This window comes from Pan paniscus, chromosome 11, assembly GCF_029289425.2.
Source record: "Pan paniscus chromosome 11, NHGRI_mPanPan1-v2.0_pri, whole genome shotgun sequence".
NCBI lineage: Eukaryota > Metazoa > Chordata > Mammalia > Primates > Hominidae > Pan > Pan paniscus.
This window is the reverse complement of record NC_073260.2, coordinates 90,719,383-90,741,694: the sequence shown is the minus strand read 5'-3', so window position 1 is coordinate 90,741,694 and position 22,312 is coordinate 90,719,383. Positions and strand designations below refer to the sequence as shown.

At 42.4% G+C, this 22,312-nt stretch overlaps 1 protein-coding gene and 1 non-coding gene across 4 annotated transcripts in view; both read left to right on the top strand.

Annotated features, from left to right (window-relative positions):
• The window catches only part of UBE2R2 (ubiquitin conjugating enzyme E2 R2), a 100,529-nt gene that overhangs the window by 43,381 nt on the left and 34,836 nt on the right, over window positions 1-22,312 (top strand). The gene's annotated exons all lie outside the window — the stretch shown is intronic.
• On the top strand, window positions 7,887-8,012 carry LOC112440908 (U4atac minor spliceosomal RNA). The gene has a single exon (XR_003028897.1). It is a non-coding gene; the product is annotated as a U4atac minor spliceosomal RNA (small nuclear RNA).

The following is a 22,312-nucleotide window of genomic DNA, read 5'->3' as shown; positions in this document are numbered from 1 at the left end:
GGCCTGGCATGTTGGTTCACACCTGTAATCCCACCAATTTTGGGAGGCTGAGGCAGGAAGATCACTTGAGTATAGGAGTTTGAAGCCAGCCTGGGCAACATAGTGAGATCCCATCTCTACAAAAAAATTAAATAAATATTGTGGGTGTGGTGGCCTGTAGCCCTAGCTACTTGGAAGGCTGAGGTGGGATGATCTCTTGAGCCCAGGAGTTTAAGGCTGCAGTGAACTATGATCATGCCACTGTACTCCAGCCTAGGTGACAGACTGAGACACCCCACCCTCCCCACCCCCTCCCCACAATCGTTAACCCTGTGTTAAGTTTTTTTTGTTTGTTTGTTTGTTTGTTTGTTTGTTTTGAGACGGAGTCTCGCTCTGTCCCCCAGGCTGGAGTGCAGTGGCGCGATCTCGGCTCACTGCAAGCTCCGCCTCCTGGGTTCACGCCATTCTCCTGCCTCAGCCTCCAGAGTACCTGGGACTACAGGCGCCCGCCACCACGCCCGGCCAATTTTTTCTATTTTTTTAGTAGATACGGGGTTTCACTGTGTTAGCCAGGATGGTCTCGATCTCCTGACCTCGTGATCTGCCCGCCTCGGCCTCCCAAAGTGCTGCGATTACAGGCGTGAGCCACTGCGCCTGGCCAACCCTGTGTTAAGTTTTAAAAAGCAGGCCAGGGTTGGTGGCTCATGCCTCTAATCACAGCACTTTGGGAGGCCGAGGCGGGCGGATTGCCTGAGGTCAGGAGTTTGAGACTAGCCTGGCCGACATCTCTACAAACCCCATCTCTACAAAAAATAGAAAATACAAAAATACAAAAGTTAGCCAGGCATAGCCTATAATCCCAGCTACTTAGGAGGCTGAGGCACACGAATCTCTTGAACCTGGGAGGTGGAGGTTGCAGTAGGTGGAGGTTGCAGTGAGCTGAGATCATGCCACTGCACTCTAGCCTAGGCGACAGAGTGAGACCCTGTCTCAAAAAAAAAAAGTTTGAACAAGCTAGTCTTCATTAATTAGATAATGGGAAACAGTAGTATCTGACAGTCTTCTGCAATTTTAATTTTAAAGGGTTTATTTTGTGTACTTTTTCAAAAGCAGTAACATATTTAAGGTAAACTTGAATGTTTTTTGATGGAGTAAAATATGGATTGATGAAAGGGTTTTAAATCTTTTCAGTCTGTTGTTTCTTTTCCAAATGACTGTCCCCAGAGATACCATTTGTTGATCCACTTTCTTTTTTCTTTTTTTTTTTTTTAAGACGGAGTCTCACACTGTCGCCCGGGCTGGAGTGCAGTGGCACGATCTTGGCTCAGTGCAACCTCTGCCTTCCAGGTTCAAGTGATTCTCCTGCCTCAGCCTCCCACGTAGCTGGGATTATAGGCGCCTGCCACCACGCCTGACTAATTTTTTTTATTTTTAGTAGAGACAGGGTTTCACTATGTTGGCCAGGCTGATCTCGAACGCCTGACCTCATGATTCACCTGCCTCGGCCTCCCAAAGTGCTGGAATTACAGGCATGAGCCACCGTGCCCGGCCTGTTGATCCACTTTCATAGTTGGTAATAAAACTTTATTGCTTATCATTTGGTATGATAAACAACCAAAAGTTAGTGATTTCGATGTCTTCCTTATTCTCTTTTGCCTTTGCCATCATTATAACCTAGACTTTTGCTCCTTCATATCTGGTAGTTTAACCCCATTCGGTTGTCATGCACACCTCATATCCAGAACTTCTTTCGTTATGTTAGCCGCCTGCCCAAGAATTTGGGAGTGTCTTTTCCTGGTGGCTAAATTAGACAGAACTGCCAAAGATAGTATATAGGCAAACTGCTCATTTCTTTTCTTGTCAATAAGCTTGATGTTTGACATATATTTCTCTCTCTGGCTGAATTACATGCCGTGTGCTCTCATTTTTTCCCACTAGTATGCACAAAAAAATGCTATCCTATATTTTTTAAAAGTTGCTGACACACTTTGCTTATAGGAGTGGTTTTCTAGCTAAGCTTCTCAGAATCCTCAAAAAATCTATGAATAGTCTGGTAAGTAGTAGAGTATGTTTCTTCTTTTTGGCTTGTGTCCTTTGCCTGTTTTACTGTAGAAGGGTTTGTCTTTATGTCTTGATTTAGAAACACTCATATAACGCTTTGAAAAAAATTTTAAACATTTCCCCCATTTTGTGGTTTTGCCTTTAACATATAAACAGTATGTTTTGTTATATAGAATTGTTTAACTTTTATTTTATAAAATTCACCTATTACTTTCTTTAAGGTTTTTAATCTTTGGTGTCATGCCTAAAGAAAGTATACCAGCATGGTGGCTCACATCTGCTTTGGGAGGCCTAGGTGGGCGGATCATGAGGTCAGGAGATTGAGACCATCCTGGCTAACATGGTGAAACCACATCTCTACTAAAAATACAAAAAATTAGCCAGGCATGGTGGCACGCACCAGTAATCCCAGCTACTCGGGAGGCTGAGGCAGGAGAATCCCTTGAACCCGGGAGGCAGAGGTTGCAGTGAGCCAAAATCGTGCCACTGCACTCCTGCAGCCTGTGCAACAGAGCGAGACTCCCTCAAAAAAAAAAAAAAGAAGAAGAAAAGAAAGAAAGTACATGGTAAGCCGGGCATGGTGGCTCACACCTGTAATCCCAGCACTTTTGGAGCCCAGGGCAGGTTCATCACCTGAGGTCCCAGCCTGGTCAACATGGTGAAACCCCATCTCTACTAAAAATACAAAAATTAGCAGGGCGTGGTGGTGCGTGCCTGTAATCCCAGCTATTTGGGAGGCTCAGGCAGGAGAATCGCCTGAACCCGGGAGGCAGAGGTTGCAGTGAGCTGAGATAAAGATTGCGTTGCCAGTGTACTTCAGCCTGGGGGACAGAGAGAAACTCCATCTCCAAAAAAAAAAAAAGTGCATGGTAGATTTAGTGTTTTTCGTGAAAAATTTAGAAAGAATATAGTTGATGTTTATTTTGTACGTTTTGGAATTATTATTTTAAACTTATATTAAGGACATTCTAATATGGGGCAAAACTGATGACTAATTTTATTGGGTTTTGTTTGTTTTTTGAGATAGAGTCTTGTTGTGTCATTCACTCTGCTGGAGTGCAGTGGCATGATCTCGGTTCACTGCATCCTCCGCCTCTCGGATTCAGTGGATTCTCCTGCCTCAGCCTCCTGAGTAGCTGGAACTACTGGCATGTACCACCACGCCTGGCCAATTTTTGTATTTTTAGTAGAGATGGGATTTCATCATGGCTCACTGCAACCTCTGCCTCCTAGGTTCAAGCTATTCTCATGCCTCAGCCTGCTGAGTAGCTGGGATTACGGGCATGTACCACCATGGCCCCGTTTAATTTTTGTGTTTTTAGTAAAGATGGGATTTCACCATGTTGGCCAGGCTGGCTTTGAACTCCTGGTCTCAAGCAAGCAATCCTTTTGCCTCAGCCTCCTAAAGTGCTGGGATTACAGGTAGGAGCCACCATGTCTGGCCTGATTACTAATTTTATCTGCTGATGTTCATATATGTAAGTATATGAGGTGTTAAAGATACTTCATCAATAAGGGCAGAAAAAAACGGAAAGGAAAAACTTCCTTAGCACTAGAATGTCTTCCTTGTGGTGGAAAGCAGACAGGCCATGTAGCTTTGAGCTCCTGTGTTCAGAAGATCAGTTACCCAGGATGTCTTATCCTGGCTGTCAAGGATCCCATTTCTTAGATTAGCCATAACAAACCATTCATGAGTTATATGTATGTAACACATGGTAATAATAATAGAAACTCTGAGAGCCCAAAATGCTAAATAATTCTATTGTTATTAACAATTGAATCAACTATTTAAAAAGTTGTTATGAAAGTAATAACATACTTTGAACCTTTTCAACTCTTCTGGAATTACTCCCACATTTCTAAATATTCTTAATTTACTTTTTAAGAGATGGTGTCTTGCTTTGTCGCCCAGGGTGGAGTGTGGTGTTGCAGTCATAGTCCACTGCTGCCACGAATTCCTGGGCTCAAACTATTCTCCCGCTGAAGCCTCCTGAGTAGCTGGGACTGCAGGCCTGCCACCAATCTCAGCTAACTTTTAATTTTTTTTTTTTTTTTTTTTTTGAGACAGAGTTTCACTCTTGTTGCCCAGGCTGGAGTACAATGGCGTGATCTTGGCTCACTGCAACCTCCGCCTCCTGGGTTCAAGCAATTCTCCTGCCTCAGCCTCCCAAGTAACTGGGATTACAGGCGTGTGCCACCACACCCGACTAATTTTTGTATTTTTAGTAGAGATAGGGTTTCGCTGTGTTGGCTGGCTGGTCTTGAACTCCTGACCTCAGGTGATCTGCCCACCTTGGCCTCCCAAAGTGCTGGGATTACAGGCGTGAGCCACCGCGCCCAGCCAACTTTTAAAATGTTTTTGTAGAGATGGGGTCTTGACATGTTGCCCAGGCTGGTCTTGAACTCCTGGGTTCAAGTGATTCTCCCACCTTGACCTCCCAAAGTGCTGGGATTGCAGTGTGAGCCACTGTGCCCAACTTACTTCCTATCTGTCTCACTGTCTCTCTATCTATCTATCTATTTTTTTAAGACAGAGTCTTGCTCTGTCGCCCAGGCTGGAGTGCAGTGGTGCGATCTCGGCTCACTCACCGCAACCTCCACCTCCTGGGTTCAGCGATTCTCCTGCCTCAGCCTCCCGAGTAGCTGGGAGTGCACCACCATGCCCGGCTAATTTTTGTATTTTTTAGTAGAGACGGGATTTCACCATATTGGCCAGGCTTGTCTTGAGCTCCTGACCTCGTGATCTGCCTGCCTTGGCCTCCCAAAGTGCTGGGATTACAGGCATGAGCCACCACGCCCGGCCTTCTAAATATTTTAAATGCCGTTTTTCATTTTTAAAATTTCTAGTTTGTTGTTAACTGTCATACTTCTACTGTGGAAGATGAGGATTTCTCTCATTACTGTAACACCCCATCCCATAAACATACTCATTAGCTCCCCATATTTCCAGTAGTTATAGTTTTAATTTAGACTAATTTTCAGTGTTTACATTAATATAACTATGTAAATAATAGTTCCGGTTGAACCATGTCATACACCATTATTACCTTTTCTTTCACGTGTAGTGTAGTGTTTTGTTTTTTGTTTTTGCTGGAATTCCTCTTCATCCCTCCACATTTAGTTTTTTTGTGTGTTTTTTGTTTGTTTTTTTTTTTGAGATGGAGTCTCACTCTTGTTGCCCAGGCTAGAGTGCAGTGGAGTGATGTTGGCTCACTGTAACTTCCACGTCCCAGGTTCTAGTGATTGTCCTGCCTCAGCCTCCTGAGTAGCTAGGATTACGGGTGCCCACCACCACACTCGGCTAATTTTTGTATTTTTAGTACAGATGGGGCTTCACCATGTTGGCCAGGCTAGTCTCGAACTCCTGACCTCAGGTGATCCACCCACCTCAGCCTCCCAAAGTGCTGAGATTACAGGCGTGAGTCACTGGTGCCCGGCTCACATTTAGTTTTCTAATGTGCTTATCAGTAATTCATCCCTGAACTCTGACAGAGTATAAAATCTCTTTAAATACACATGGTTATCATACTTAACTGAAATGTAATTAACTTTTTTTTTTTTTTGAGACAGAGTCTTGCTCCCTCACCCAGGCTGGAGTGCAGTGGCGTGATCTCAGCTCACTGCAACCTCCACCTCCCAGGTTCAAGCAGTTCTCCTGTCTCAGCCTCCTGAGTAGCTGGGACTACAGGTGCCTGCCACCATGCCTGGCTAATTTTTGTATTTTTAGTAGAGACGGGGTTTCACTTTGTTGGTCAGGCTGATCTTGAACTCCTGACTTCAGGCGATCCACCCGCCTAGGCTTCCCAAAGTACTGGGATTACAGGCGTGAGTCACCGCACCCAGCCAACATTTTTAATTTGATCAAAACATGTGAAGGTAGAAAGTTGTATGTGTCATAAATATAGCAATTGGTGGATTTTCACACACTGGGGCATCTGTATATCTAGTCTTCAGATCATGAAAAAAGAAAATTGCCAGTACTACAAGAAGCCCTTTCTTGTGTTCTCTTACAGAACCATCTTCCCATCTCCCAGGATAATCCCTATCCTAATTTCTAACAGTATGAATTAATTTTGCGTATTCTTGAATTTCATAATAGAGTCATACTCTTTGTTCATAGGAGTTCTTTATATACTGTGCATATTAAATCATTTGTTGGATTGTGTATGTGAATCCACATACATGTATTGTGAATAACTTCTTCCACTCTGTGGCTTGCTTGTTCCCTGTTTTAATGATTTTTTCGATGAAACAGAAGTTCTTGGTTTTAATAAAATCAGAATTATCAATGTTTTCTTTTATGGATATTACTTTTTGTGTCCTATTTTAAGACTTTTGTCCCCTCCAATGTCCTAAATATTCCTGGTTTTTTTGGTGGTTAAGTATATATAACATAAAATTCACCATTTCAGTCTCAATCTGCTGACCTTGTGATCTGCCCGCCTCGGCTTCCAAAAGTGCTGGGATTACAAGCGTGAACCACCGTGCCCGGCCATAATTTTTTTTATTTTTTGAATCTCTTTTGTGTCAGGCTTCTTTGTCATATATGTTGATGTGATTTATCCACATTACGTGTAGTTGTAGATCATTTGTTCTCATGCTAGGTAGTAATCTATAAATGACTCTTCCACTTCATCCATTCTCCTATTGAGGGTCATTTGGGTAGTTTCAGATTTTGTCTGTATGTATATTCCTATTTATGAACATTTCAGTTTTTGTATTTTGGTGAAAATATTTATTAAGGAGTGGACTTTTTGAACCTTAGGATACATATATGTACAGGTGTAGTAAGATTGCCAGTTTTCTAAGCTGGTTGTACCTGTTCTACATTCCTATAAGCACTATATGAGAGTTATGGTAGTTTTGCATCTTTGCTAGTCTTTTTCATTTTAGGTATTTTGCTTTTAATTTGCATTTCCTTGATGACTAATGATGTTGAACACCATATTAACTGAACTTATTTACTGGCATTTAGATATCCTCTTTTGTGAAATGCCTGTTCAAGTCTTTTGCTCACTGCAAGCTCTGCTTCCTGGGTACACGCCATTCTCCTTCCTCAGCCTCCTGAATCCAAAATTAGCTGGGCGTGGTGGTATGCACCTGTACTCCCAGCTACTTGGGAGGCTGAGGCAGGAGAATTGCTTGAACCTAGGAGGTAGAGGCTACAGTGAACTGAGATCGTGCCACGATACTCCAGCCTGGGTAACAGAGCAAGACAGGGCCTGCCAAGTGCCAGCCACCTCAGTGGAGGGTCAGTCAGGATGGTGGCCCCTGTCCTCTCGGCACCCTGTTCTTGTTCGGTGTCCAGGAAGAATCACCTCACACGAACTGTTTGAAAGGTGATGAATGCAGAAGACTTTATTGAGCAGTGGGTGGCTCTCAGCGGAAAGGGAGGCTGGAAAGGGGATGGGAAGGTGATCTTTCCCTGAAGCTGGGCTGTCTCTGGCAGGCCCCTCTCCGAAGCCACACTGTCTGAAGATAGCCGAATTTTTCCTATGCTCAGCTGCTTGTATCCTTGACACTCAGCCGCTTGTGTTGCTCTGCCAGCTGAAGTCTTTTTATGGGCACAGGATAGGGGCGGGGCAGGCCAAAAAGGCAACATTTGGGCTGAAAAATAGGGTCAGCTGTTTTCACTTAGGGCAAACTTAAGGGTGGGGCTTAGCCAGGATCCCAGCCTTTCTGTCAGTTTGACCTTAAAACCTGCAGCACATTATATAGCCTTACTAGGGGGGATGTGTGTGTGTACACACACTTTTTTTCCCCACATACTATTATTGAACATTTTAAAGATTTGTAGTTGGCAGACTTTTGACACTTTGAGCAAGTTAATAAGAAAGCATGTTTTAACCACCCTTTTCTTGGGGTTGCGCTGCTGTCCAAGGATTGCATAACAAGGGCAGCACTGCTAATGCCTACACAACACTCCCGCCTCAGCTAGAGCTTTGCTTTACCTTGGTGCAATTTTTGGAAAAATGAAAACCTGATCTACCCTCCCCCCAAAAAATATGTCTTGATTGCTTTTGCTGATGTTATGTTGGAAACATATCCTATGGCAGATGTGATCTGATGACATAGCAGAAAAACTCAGCAGTGGGAATATCCTCATTTCACACTAAATCCAGGCACAAATCCAAATACAACAGTAACCACTACATTTGCCATCAGCTGAGCTATTACCAAGTATAATTTTATTTAGGACTAGGAAACTTTTTCACCTACTTAATAGTATGTTAATAAATAGGTAGCAGGAATAATTGGGATATATTTCATTATTCATATGTAATTGTTTTTTGGCCAGGCATGGTGGCTCACGCCTATAATCTCAGCACTTTGGGAGACTGGGGTGGTTGGATTGCTTGAGCTTGGGAGCTCAAGACCAGCCTGGGCAATATGGCAGGATCCTGTCTCTACTAAAAATGAAAAAAACTAGTTGGGTGTGGTGGTGCAGGCCTCTAGTCCTAGCTGCTTGGGAGGCTGAGGTAGGAGGATTGCTTGAGCCCAGGAGGTCGAGGCTGCAGTGAGCCCAGATTGTACCACTGTACTCCCGCCAGGGCAAGAGACCCTGTCTCAAAACAAACAAAAACATGTAATTTTTTTTGTCATTGCTGAAATTCCATCTGAAAATAATTAGTAGGATAACAAAACTTATTTAATACTGCACATTGGGGGTTACCTAAATTTTGCTCCAAGTCAGTTTATACTTGGTTTTACATAGTTACATATACAATGTTTTATTTATTTATTTATTTTGAGACAGAGTTTCGCTCTTGTTGCCCAGGCTGGAGTGTAATGGTGCAGTCTCAGCTCACTGCAATCTCTGAGGCCTCCCGGGTTCAAGTGATTCTCCTGTTTCAGCCTCCCTAGTAGCTGGAATTACAGGCGCCCACCACCACACCCGGCTAATTTTGTATGTTTAGTAGAGACGGGGTTTTCACCATGTTGGCCAGGCTCGTCTGGAACTCCTGACCTCAGGTGATCTGCCCACCTCAGCCTCCCAAAGTGCTGGGATTACAGGCATGAGCCACCGTGCCTGGCCGGGACATAATGTTTTTTAATGACTTTTTGCTTATGCATTTTAGGGTACATCTTTGCCTAGATATTTTTTATTTTTAAATTATTTTTTGTTTTGTTTTTGTTTTTTTATTTTTTTGAGATGGAGTTTCGCTCTTGTTGCCCAGGCTGGAGTGCAATGGCGCGATCTCGGCTCACCGAAACATCCGCCTCCTGGGTTCAAGCGATTCTCCTGCCTCAGTCTCCTGAGTAGCTGGGATTACAGGAATGTGCTACCACACCCAGCTAATTTTTGTATTTTTAGTAGAGACTAGGTTTCACCATATTGTTCAGTCTGGTCTTGAAGTCCTGACCTCGTGATCCACCCGCCTTGGCCTTCCAAAGTGCTGAGATTACAGGCATGAGCCACTGTGCCCAGCCTTATTTTTATTTTTTTGAGATCGAATCTCGCTTTGTCACCTAGGCTGGAGTGCGGTGGCACACTCTCGGCTCATTGCCACCTCTGCCTCCTGGGTTCAAGCGATTCTTCTGCCTCAGACTCCTCAGTAGCTGGAATTACAGGCTCATGCCACCATTCCCAGCTAATTTTTGTATTTTTAGTAGAGATGGGGTTTCACCAAGTTGGCCAGGCTGGTCTCGAACTCCTGACCTCAGGTGATCTGCCCACCTCGGCCTCCCAAAATGGTGAGATTACAGGCGTGAGTTACCATGCCCGGCTTTTATTTTTATAATGTGCTACGTTTGGGGAGACTAGGAAACCAAGGAAAGTTATGATGAGGGTACATTAAATTAAAAAGAGGATCTTGGGAGGAGCCAAGAAGTGTGAGAACGAGTGAGTAGAAAAGTTAGAGCATTAGGAGACAGTGAAATTGGAGAACCCCAGGAAATAAAGTGGTTCAAGAAGACAAAATGATATATGGGAAAATGCTTTTTGGTAGTCATAGATGACTGGAAAATTATCTATTCCTCAATAAATAGGTCATATGCATTTATGTCTATATTTTCTTAACTGTTAATTTCACAACTGAGTGATGAAGTGATACAGTTAGCTCAATGGCTGACATATAGTAAGCACTTAATGAGTATTATTTATCACTACTTGGATCTGTCATTGTTCACTTACTCCCTCAATATAGAAAACTGAGAGTTGTCCTTGAATTTTTCTTTCTCCTCAATCCCAATATTAAATCAATTACTGAGTCTCATTGACTATACTTCCTATGTGTCTCAAAAATACGTTTTGTGTTTATTCCAACTGCCTCTGTCTTTGCTCACATGTGTAAGCCTTTCTGCATTATTTTTCCCTTTGCCTGTAAGGTCCCTTTCACCTTGGCCTCAATACTTGGCTCAAGTAGCACCCCTTTGTAAATTTTACCTGAATGTCTCAGCCAGAATTAGGCATTTATTTCACTGTGCTCTTTAAGCAACTAGTAGAGATTTCATTTGAGGCACTTAATTTGTAATCATTTATTTGCATGCCTGTCTTTTAATTAAAACATAGCCATTCAGGCATAGTGTTCTAAATATGTTTATTTCCTACCTCCCATATTGGTACATGGTAACATGTTTGGTTTTCAGTTAACAATATGTTGAGAAATTGAATAAGTGAAAATATTTACATAAATAGTGTTTGTATAATTAAAAATAGGTGTCTGATGAGTTCGGTGATTTCATTGAGGGTACACTTAGTCCATTGTCAGGGTGAGTTGAAACTTTAAAAATTAATTTAAATAGGATATGCTTGTGAGTGGTTCAGGCATTTTAGGGAGAACATATGTGGTAATGGTACAGAAATGTATTTTGGAGGTACTTGTTCTTTTTATTTATTTTTAATTCTATTTGCGATGGACTAGAGGAAGTACTTGTTCTTATGAGTTTGCGTATTAGTCAAAAAAGATGTAAGGAGTTGCCCGAAAAAGAGCCTCTCAAGATTGTAATTAACTTCTGTAACAATTGCTTCTATTGAGTGACGTCTCAGATTCATTTCCGTATTTATTTTTTTTGAGACGGAGTCTCGCTCTGTCGCCCAGGCTGGAGTACAGTGGCGTGATCTTGGCTCACCGCAACCTCCACCTCCCGGGTTCGAGCAATTCTCCAGCCTCAGCCTCCTGAGTAGCTGGGACTACAGGTGTGTGCCACCATGCATGGCTAATTTTTTGTATTTTTTTAGTAGAGACGTGTTTTCACCATGTTAGCCAGGATGGTCTCCATTTCCTGACCTCGTGATCCGCCTGCCTCAGCCTCCCAAAGTGCTGGCATTACAGGTGTGAGCCACTGCACCCGGCCTATTTCCTGTATTTCTTGAGACAGCTGATATATAGGTCAAATTTAAAACTTTACCTCATGAATAATTTTTTTTTTAATTAAAGACTATTTTTTAGCTGGGCATGGTGGCTCAAGCTGGGATTACAAGCATGAGGCACCATGGGAGACTTGAGGCAGGAGGATCTCTTGAGTCCAGGAGTTCGAGACCAGCCTGGGGAACATGGGGAACTATCTCTACCAAAAAAAAAAAAAAAAAAAAAGTTATCCAGGCATGGTGGTGTATACCTGTAGTTCCAGCTATTTGGGAGGCTGAGGCAGGAGGTTCACTTGAGCCCAGAAGATTGAGGCTGCAGTGAGCTGTGATCATGCCATGGCACTGGTCTTGGTGACAGAGTGAGACCTTGTTTCAAAAGAAGAAAAAGACCCTCTTTCAGAGCAGTTTTTAGGTTAACAGCAAAATTGAGAGGAAGTTACAGATGATAATTTTTTTAAATGGTAAACTTCAATATTTAAAAATCGAGGCACCAGGCATGGTGGCTCACGCCTGTAATCCTGGCACTTTGGGAGGCCAAGGCGGGCAGATCACCTGAGGTCGGAAGGTCAAGACCAACCTGACCAACATGGAGAAACCCCGTCTCTACTAAAAATACAAGATTAGCAGGGCATGGTGGCACATGCCTGTAATTCCAGATACTCAGGAGGCTGAGGCAGGAGAATCGCTTGAACCTGGGAGGTGGAGGTTGCAGTGAGCCAAGACCACACCATTGCACTCCAGCCTGGGCAACAAGAGCGAAACTCCATTTCAAAAAAAAGAAAAAAAGATTTGGTGTGTGTATGAATTTGGTTAGCAGATAACGCTTTAGTACACTTGCTTAACGGTTTCAGAAATAAATGGTTAAGATTTCATATCAGGCCGGGCTCTGTGGCTCTCACCTGTAATCCCAGCACTTTAGGAGGCTGAGGCAGATGGATCACTTGGGGTCAGGAGTTTGAGAGCAGCCTGGCTAACATGGTGAAACCTCATCTCTACTAAAAATACAAAAATTAGCTGGATGTGGTGGCAGGCACCTGTAATCCCAGCTACTTGGGTGGGTGAGAGAGGAGAATTGCTTGAGCCTGGGAGGTGGAGGTTGCAGTCAGCAGAGATCGCGCCACTGCACTGCTGCCTGAGCGACAGAGCAAGACTCCGTCTTAAAAAAAAAAAAAAAAGATCTAATATCATAGATACTACTTTAACTTAATTAAATGGACCTGTAGGTAAATGAAAGTAATTTTTCTCTTTAATTTTGTGCTGCTGTTTTTCTCCCCCACCCCTTAGCACAGCAATGGTAAAATGTCTCCTAGGTCATTTAGGGCTGGACAGCCAACTGTGACTTCTAGATATAATGAACTATTACTAAGTTATTATTTTTACAGTTTAACAGATAGCATGATTAAGCAGAAGTTTATTGATAACTTGAATAAAAGGTTACTGCAGAAAGAACCAGTGCTTATGTATATGCACTGTATAACTGCAAAGTAAAGATGATAATTCCATATGTGACCTAAACATAAGACTCCCTAAGGCTATCAAACTTCCTAAGGAAGTTCAGTTATAACTCATAGATTTCATATGTACACAATTTCGAATGAAAAATATCCTGTAATTTATATTAAAACTTTTTTGGGGAGGGGCCAGGTCTCACTCTGTCACACAGGCTGGAATGCAGTGGTACCATCACGGCTCACTGCATACTTGACCTCCCAGGCTAAAGCGGATACTGCCACCTGAGCATCCTGAGTGGTCATAGGCTCAAGCCATCATGCCTGGCTAAGTTAAAAAAATTACGGTGTGTGTGGAGACGGGGTTTCACCATGTTGTCCAGGCTGAACTTGAACTTCTGAGCTCAAGCGATCCGCCTGCCTTGGCCTCCCAAAGTGCTAGGGTTTCAGGCATGAACCAGCCACTGTGCCTGGCCTAAATTTTTTTTTTTTTTGGATGGAATTTCGTTCTGTCACCCAGGCTGGAGTGCAGTGGCACGATCTCCACTCACTGTAACCTCTGCTTCCCGAGTTCAAGCAATTCTCCTGTCTCAGCCGCCCAAGTAGCTGGGATTACAGGTGCCCACTGCCATGCCCGGCTAATTTTTGTATTTTTAGTAGAGATGGGGTTTCACCATGTTGGCCAGGCTGGTGTTGAACTCCTGACTTCAAGTGATCTGCCTGCCTCGGGCTCCCAAAGTGCTGGGATTACAGGCATGAACCACCGTGCCCAGCCTTAACTTAGTTTTTATATTTTCAAACTTAATTGAGTGTATCATTCCAGATGTCAATTTTCAGTGCAAAGTAGGTATAGACCATTGTATAGAAGATTCACAAGTGAAAAATCTTCTTTTTTCAGTTTATAAAAATAATAACATGTTTATTATATCAGTCATAAAGAAGTTACAAAGTTCTTTAAATGCCCCATTCTTCCTCCGTTGCCCTCTGTTCCTGAGCTGATCATTGTTAATGGTTAGGAATGTGTCTTTTCAGTCTTTTTAAATATATACATAATGCATATGAAGAAATATATATGCACACATTGTTTTTATATATGTGTATATATTATTATTATTATCTTTATCCTACCCGCCCCCTCCTCCATTTTATTTTGTAATTAATTTCTACTTTTCATTTCATTTGTGAAAATTTCAGAATAGTTTTTTTGTTGTTTGTTTGTTTTAAGACAGGGTCTCGACTTGTCTCCCATACTGGGGTGCAATGTCAGGATCATAGCTCACTGCAGCCTGGGTTCCAGCAATCTTCCCACCTCAGCCTCTTGAGTAGCCGGGACTACAAGTGCACACCACCATGGCTGGCTAATTTTAAAGAATTTTTTTGTAGAGTTGGGGGTCTCGCTATGTTGCTGAGGCTAGTTTTGAACTCCTGGGCTCAAGTTGATCCTCCTGCCTCAGCCTCGCAAAGTGCTGGGATTATAGGCATGAGCCACTGTACCCGGCCTCAAAATGTATTTTTAAAATATGTTTTGTTTTACCTTTTTTTTTTTTTTTTAATTGGCCAGGCTGGTCTCGAACTCCTGACCTTGTGATCCACCTGCCTCGACCTCCCAAAGTGCTGGGATTACAGGCGTGAGCCACTGCTCCTGGCCAAGTTTTGTTTTACTTTTTAAAAAACTTTAAATGAAAATTACTACAGCACCAACTAAATAACATGTATTTTTGAGACCTAACTGTAATACTATTATCACAACTATAAAAGCTCATAATTCCTTAATATCCAGTCAATGTTTACATTTCCCTTGTTCTCATAAATTTAGTTTGTTCAAATCATACCCTGAAATTACTAAGATCTATAATGGGTAAGAGCAAATTTTCTAATATATTGAACTTTATTTTCCCTTTTACTTCTTGTGAAAAATACTTTAATATTTATTAATGCTCCTGAATACAATAATGATTTAACCTTTGATTTGATGATTTAAGATTATCTTGGAGCCAGTCGTGGTGCCACACCCCTGTAGTCCCAGCTACTCAGTAGGCTGAGGTGGGAAAATCACTTGAGGTCTTGAGTTTGGGCAACATAGTGAGACCCTGTCTCTAAAAAATAAAAAATAATTGTGTCTTGGGATCCATTTTTGAAGTTTCTCTTAAAATTTGTATATGATCCTCATGATAACTCCCTAGGGTCAGTGTTTTTCGCCATTTTACATAAAAAGGAACTTGAAATCCAGAGATTTAAATGAGTTGACCTAAGGTCAGAGGCCTAGCAAAGACAATGCTTAGAATTGTGCCTGACAAATAAAAGATAGAAAAATGTAAATTAAATAGTCAAGAATCATGCCAGGGCTACAACACAGGGCTACTGATTCTAGTACCTTCCCTTCTTCTTTTAAAATCATTATATTGTTCTGTGAATATAACTGAAATGGTATGAGATCTCATATTCATATGTTTATAGCAAGTTATATCTTATTTCATAAAATTTCAAAAAGGAAAGAAATTTCAGTGACAAGTTGGCTGAAGTAGGAGTATTAAATATGTGTATGAGGTAATACATAGGTAACTATAGGTCACCATATACATGTGAAATAGTATGTTTAAATTGTTAATAAGGGCTGGGCATGGTGACTCACACCTGTAATCCCAGCACTTTGGGAGGCCAAGGCAGGTGGATCACCTGAGGTCAGGAGTTCGAGACCAGCCTGACCAACATGGTGAAACCCTGTCTCTACTAAAAATACAAAAATTAGCCAGGTGTGGTGGCATGCGCCTGTAACTACTCGAGAGACTGAAACAGGAGAATTGCTTGAACCCGGGAGGCGGAGGTTGCAGTGAGCCAAGATTGCGCCAATGCACTCTAGCCTGGGCGACAGAGCAAGACTCCATCTCAAAAATAAATAAGTAAATAAACAGTTAATAAGGTTCTGAAAAATAAGTAAAGTAATAGAGGTAGAGATAAAATTGTATAATTGCTCAGGGAAGCATTACAGCAGGACATTCCCCCTGAATGTTAACTTCAGCTGAATAGTTGAGGATTGTAAACTCCGCTGAAGGAGTTCTTAGTACAATTTAAATAGCCTTACCAGAAGCACACCAACCAATGTTACCTCTTCTAGTGGTAATGTAAGCATACTTTAGGCATGATGCTTTAAAAAAATCAATCATAAGGCCGGGGGCGGTGGCTCACGCCTGTAATCCCAGCACTTTGAGAGGCCGAGGTGGGCGGATCACGAGGTCAGGAGATCGAGACCATCCTGGCTAACATGGTGAAACCCCGTCTCTACTAAAAATACAAAAAATGTAGCCGGGCATGGTGGAGGGCGCCTCTAGTCCCAGCTACTCAGGAGGCTGAGGCAGGAGAATGGCATGAACTCGGGAGGCGGAGCTTGCAGTGAGCCGAGATCGTGCCACTGCACTCCAGCCTGGGCAATAGCGAGACTCCATCTAAAAAACAAATAAAATAAATAAAATAAAGAGTTCGAGACCAGCCTGACCAACATGGTGAAACCCCAAGTGTACTAAAAATAACAAAAATTAGCCAGGCATGTTGGCACATGCCTGTAATCCCAGCTACTCCAGAGGCTGAGGCAAGAGAACAGCTTGAATTTGGGAAGTGGAGGTTGCAGTGAGCTGGGCAACAGAGCGAAACTCCATCTTAAAAAAAAAACTACTTCTAGAATAAAGTCAAAAGGGTCACATTAAAACTACTTATGATTGAATTTTTTTTTTTTTTTGAGACGGAGTCCCACTCTGTTGCCCAGGCTAGACTGCAGTGGCGCGATCTCGGCTCACTGCAAGCTCCGCCTCCCAGCTTCGTGCCATTCTCCTGCCTCAGCCTCCCGAGTAGCTGGGACTACTGGTGCCCGGCACCCATGCCCAGCTAATTTTTTCTGTTTTTAGTAGAGATGGGGTTACTCCTTGTTAGCCAGGATGGTCTCAATCTCCTGACCTCGTGATCCGCCCGCCTCGGCCTCCCAAAGTGCTGGGATTACAAGCGTGATGAAGGTAGTATTTTTAAAAGATTATATAGTAGATAATGGTCAAAAAGCTGAAAGTTCAAGAATAATTCAAAATATTAGTAGATGCTTAGAGAAAATACAGAAACCCCATTAATACTACTAACCAATATTTATTAAGATTTAAGTGGAATATAATTAGGTTTGGTAAGGCTCTAAGAAAACTAATTCCATAATCATCAAGGTCTTAAGGTTGGTATTAATCGTTCCAGTTGTCTTATCTAAAGCTGGTAGTATTATAATCTAAGGGCAAGTAGGTAAAAGAGGTAAAACAGTGAAAATTAGCAATATATAAAACAGCCTTCATGATTTTTGCCCCTGTCTGTCTGTCTGTCTGTCTCTGTCTGTCTCTGTCTGTCTGTCTCTCTCTCTCTCTCTCCCTCTCTCCCGCTCTCCCTCCGTCTTTCTTCAGCCTCCTGAATAGCTGGCATTACAGGCAACTGCCATCACGCCCAGCTAATTTTTGTATTTTTAGTAAGTGATGGGGTTTCACCATGTTGGCCAGGCTGGTCTTGAACTCCTGACCTCAGGTGATCCGCCCACCTCAGCCTCCCAAAGTGCTAAGATTACAGGCGTGAGCCACTGCACCCATCCACCTATTTATATTTTTATATCTTTTATTTGTCAGGCACAGTTCTAAACATTGTTCAAGCATTACCTCATTTAATCCTCATACAAACGCATTAAATAAGTACCATTATCCCCTTTTTACTGGTGAGGAAACTGAGATATAAATTAAGTAATTGAGCAATACGCAGCGGCTCACGTCTGTAATCTGTCCAGGAGAACGATGGCTGTTTGGACCAGTGGCCCAGGTCCAAACTTACTGAGTAAAGTCATTTACTGAGGCAGTTGTAAGTAAAGGAAGGCAGGCCAGGTGCAGTGGCTCACGCCTGTAATCCCAGCATTTAGAGAGGCCGAGGCAGGAGGATCATTGAGCCCAGGAGTTCGAGACCAGTCTTGGAAACATGGTGAAACCCTGTCCCTACAAAAATTAAATGAAAAATTAGCCAGGCCTGGTGGTGCACATCTGTAGTCCCAGTTACTCTGGAGACTGAGATGGGAGGATCGCTTGAATCTCGGAGATGGAGGTTGCTATGAGCCAAGATTGCACCACTGCACTCCAGCCTGGTTGACAGAGTGAGACCCCGTCTCAAATTTACAAAAAAAAGGCAGATTTATTAGAGAACATAGGAAAATACATTGCGAGGGATGCCAGCAGCCTGCCAGAGAGAAGCCACCTGCAGAGAAACAAAGGCTTGGTAGAGATTTTATAGGATAGTGTTTATGCTGTATGCTGAAGAGGGCTTTGTGGAGTACTGAAAATGCCAAGGTTGCAGTGAGCTAACTTGCAGGTGTGTGGTGATAGTTGGGCACAGGAAGATTGTGAGTTATTTACACAGGAGGACTTATGTGTCCTGGACAATGAAGAAAGGCTGACTTGTGGCTTATCTGCTTTCTTTTATTGCTTTTCCCTCGGTCCCACTAGCCTGACTCCTTTCCCCTAATTAGGACTACACAGAGTCCCCAGCATTTTAGGAGGCCAAAGCGGGAGGATTGCTTGAGCCCAGAAGTTTGAGACCAGCCTGGGCAAAGTGGTGAAATCTTTACAAAAAATCAAAAATTTAGCTGGGCATGGTGTCATGGCCTGTGGTCTCAGCTGCTCAGGAGGCTGGGGCAGGATCGCTTGAGCCTGCGAGGTCAAGGCTGGCAGTGATCCATATTTGTGCCACTGTACTCTAGCCTGGGTGACAGCATAACCCTGTCTTAATCAGTCAATCAATCAGTCGAGCAATATAAATTAAGTAAGGGTCGCTTAAGATAACAGCTGAGTTGTAGAGTCAGGATTCAAACCCAGATAGTCCTGGCTTCTTGAGTCAGTGTTCTTTACTGCTATCCTGTGCTATGTGCTACCTTTTATTATATTGGTGCATATCATCTATTCTACATAAATTTTCATGCAGCACTGCAAAGATTTCTCTTAGTGTCCTAAGTAATCTTAACAAGACTTTTTTCTGAGACAGGGTCTTGCTCTGTCACCCAGGCTGGAGTGCAGTGGCGTGATCACAGCTTACTGCAGACTCGACCTCCTGGGCTCAGGTGATTTTCCCACCTCAGCCTCCTGAGTAGCTGGGATTACAGGCACGTCCACCATGCTTGGCGAATTTTTGTATTTTTTGTAGAGATGGGGTTTCACCATTTGCCCAGACTAGTCTTGAACTTAAGCAACCTGCCCACCTAGGCCTCCCAAAGTGCTGGAATTACAGGCACAAGCCACGGCGCCTGGTCACAAGACTTTTTTTTTTTTTTTTTGAGACGATGTTTTGTTTAATTGATTTCTGCTTGTATGTCAGTTCTCTTTCTTCTGCTTGCTTCTAGTTTAATTTCATAGTCTGTCCTTTCCTCTTTATTTTGTTTGTTTGTTTGGTTTTGTTTTTTTGAGACAAGGTCTCACTCTGTCACCCAGGCTGGAGTGCAGTGGCAAGGTTATGATTCACTGCAGCCTCAACCTCCCAAACTTAAGTAGTGATCCTTCTACCTCAGCCTCCCAAGTAGCTGGGACCTCAGGGGTGCACCATCATGGCTGGCAACTTTTTGTATTTTTTGTAAAGATGAGGTCTTACCATGTTGCTCAGGCTGCTCTCCAACTCCTGTGCTCAAGCAATCCACCCGCCTCGGCCTCCCTAAGTGCTGGAATTATAGGTGTGAGCCACTGCACTTGGCCTAATTTTGTATTTTTCTCATTTCTTAAGTAGAAGCTTATATTATTGAAATGAGACCTACATTTTTTCCAGTGTAGGCAATTCTAAAAATTTCTATTTGAGTATTGCTTTAGGTGTATGTTACAGATTTTCATTGTCATTTTTTTCATGTTCAATTAAACAATTTTCTAAGTAACTTTGTGGCTTCCTCTTTATACTGTGATTTGTACAGTTATGTAATTTCCAAATGTTTGGGGATTTACTAAATATCTTTGAATTTAGAAAATCAAAATTTCTAGCTTAATTCATTGTGGCCAAAGAATATGCTATGTATTATGTCATTTCTTTAAACTTTGTAGATAGATGTTGTACATTCCAGAATATGGTATGTCTTGGTGCGTGTTCTGTGTGTCCACAAAAATAATTTGTATGCTGCTGTTGTTCGGTGGCATATTGTCTTCTATGTCTTTACTGAGTTTTTGTCTCCTTGTACTTTAAACCAGGGGTGCCTACCCGATACTGATCTGGTACCACTCTGTGGCCTGTTAGGAAGTAGGCCGCACAGCAGGAGGTGAGCTCAGCCTCCAGTCAGATCAGCTCAGGCATTAGATTCTCAAGGAGTGTGAACCCTGTTGTGAACTGGGCATGTGAGGGATCTAGGTTGAGTGTTCCTTATGAGAATCTGACTAATGCCTGATGATTTGAGGTGGAACAGTTTCATCCCGAAACACCCACCTCACTACCCTTCCCACTCCTCCGCCCTCTTGTCCATGGAAAAATTGTCTTCAATGAAATCAGTCCCTGGTGCCAAAAGGGTTGGGGACCGCTGCTTTAGACTGTTGAGAGAGAAGTGATGATATCTTCAACTGTAATTATGCATTTTTCTGTTTTTCCATTTGGTGGTAAAAGTTTTTAGTTACATCATTTTGTGTTCTAAAGCTCTGTTGTTACCAGTGCACACACAGTTAATATTATGTCTTCTTTGTGAATTGATCCCCTTATGAAATTACCCTCTTTATCTGTGATAATATTTTTTGTTCTAAAGTATACTTTCTCTGTTATTCAGATAGCCACTCCAGCTTTATTAACTGATCTCCAGTTAGTTTAGTTTAGATTTCACCAGTTTCTGCACTAATGTATTAATTAAGGTATAATTCATATACCATAAAATTCACCCTTTTAAAGTATATAGTTCAGTGGTTTTTAGTATATTCAGATGGTTGTACAGCCATCACCACCATCTAACTCCAGAATATTTCATCATCTCAAAAAGAATCCCCATACTCATTGGCAGTCACTCTGTATTCTCCTGTGCCTCCATACCATCATCTTATTTCAGAGTCCAGTTCAGGATATCACACTATATTTAGTTGTCCCATCTTTTTAGTCTCCTCCAGTCTTTGATGATTTCTCCGTCTTTCCTCATTTTTTGTGACCTTGACAATTTTTGAAGAGGATGGGTCAGGTTTGGTAGAATATTCCTCCATTTGGGTTATCTGATGTTTTTCTCATGACTAGAATGGGGTTATAGATTTTGGGGGAAGAATACCACAAAGATGAAGTGCCTTTCTTACTACATCATATCAGGGAGGTCATGATACCAATATGATTTACTGCTAGTGATGTTAACCTTGATCATTTGGTTAACATGTCTGCCAGATTTCTCTACGGTAGAGCTACTATTTCTTTCCATACTTTATTGTTAGAAAGTGAGTCATTAAATCCAGCCCACACTCTAGGAAAGGGGAATTCAACTTCACCACCTGAATGTGGATTATGATTATTTGTAGTACTACTGTAAGGAAGATTTGACCCTTCTCCACCAGTATTTTTCCATTCAGTAATACTTATCAGTATGTACTCATTTATATTTATTTCATATTTTGGGTAACAGTATTACATTATGTATTTTATAGCTTCGATTATTCTAGTTTTGGCCACTAGGAGCTCTTGCAGTTTGGCTCCTATGCTGTTTTGAAATACTCCAATTTGTTTTCTTAAGCACTTACTTTTTGGCATTATAAGATGCTCTAGGCTTGTCTTTTATTTTTCCTGCCACAGATCTAGAATCAGGTGTTTCACCAAAGGGCCCTGGTTCCTTTTATTGAATAATGATATTTTATATTATTTTATTTATCTTTTGAGATGGAGTCTCATTCTGTCGCCCAGGCTGGAGTGCAGTGGTGCGATCTCGGCTCACTGCAACCTCTCCTGCCCGGGTTCAAGCAATTCTCCTGCCTCAGCCTCCCGAGTAGCTGGGATTACAGGCACCTGCCACTGCACCTGGCTAATTTTTAGTTTTACTAGAGATGGGGTTTCACCATCTTGGCCAGGCTGGTCTTGAACTCCTGACCTCGTGATCCACCCGCCTAGGGCTCCAAAAGTGCTGAGATTACAGGCGTGAGCCACCATGCCGGCCAAATAATGATATTTTAGAAATCAAGATCTTTGAGGGACCTGGGTGTTTGGGCTCCAGCCTTTTTTCCCCCTAATCAGCTTTATTGTGATTTTAATGCATATGTCATACAGTTCACCCATTTATTAAAGTATATAGTTTAGTGGTTTCTAGCATATTCACAAAGTTGTGTAACCATCACCAAAATCAATTTTAGAATACATTTTGTCATCTGAAAAAGAAACCTTGGGCCGAGGATAGTGGCTGATACCTGTAATCCTAGCACTTTGGGAGTCTGAGGTGGACGGATCACCTGAGGTCAAGCGTTTGAGACCATCCTGGCCAACATGGCGAAACCCCGTCTCTACTAAAAATACAAAAATTAGCCAGGAGTGGTGGCAC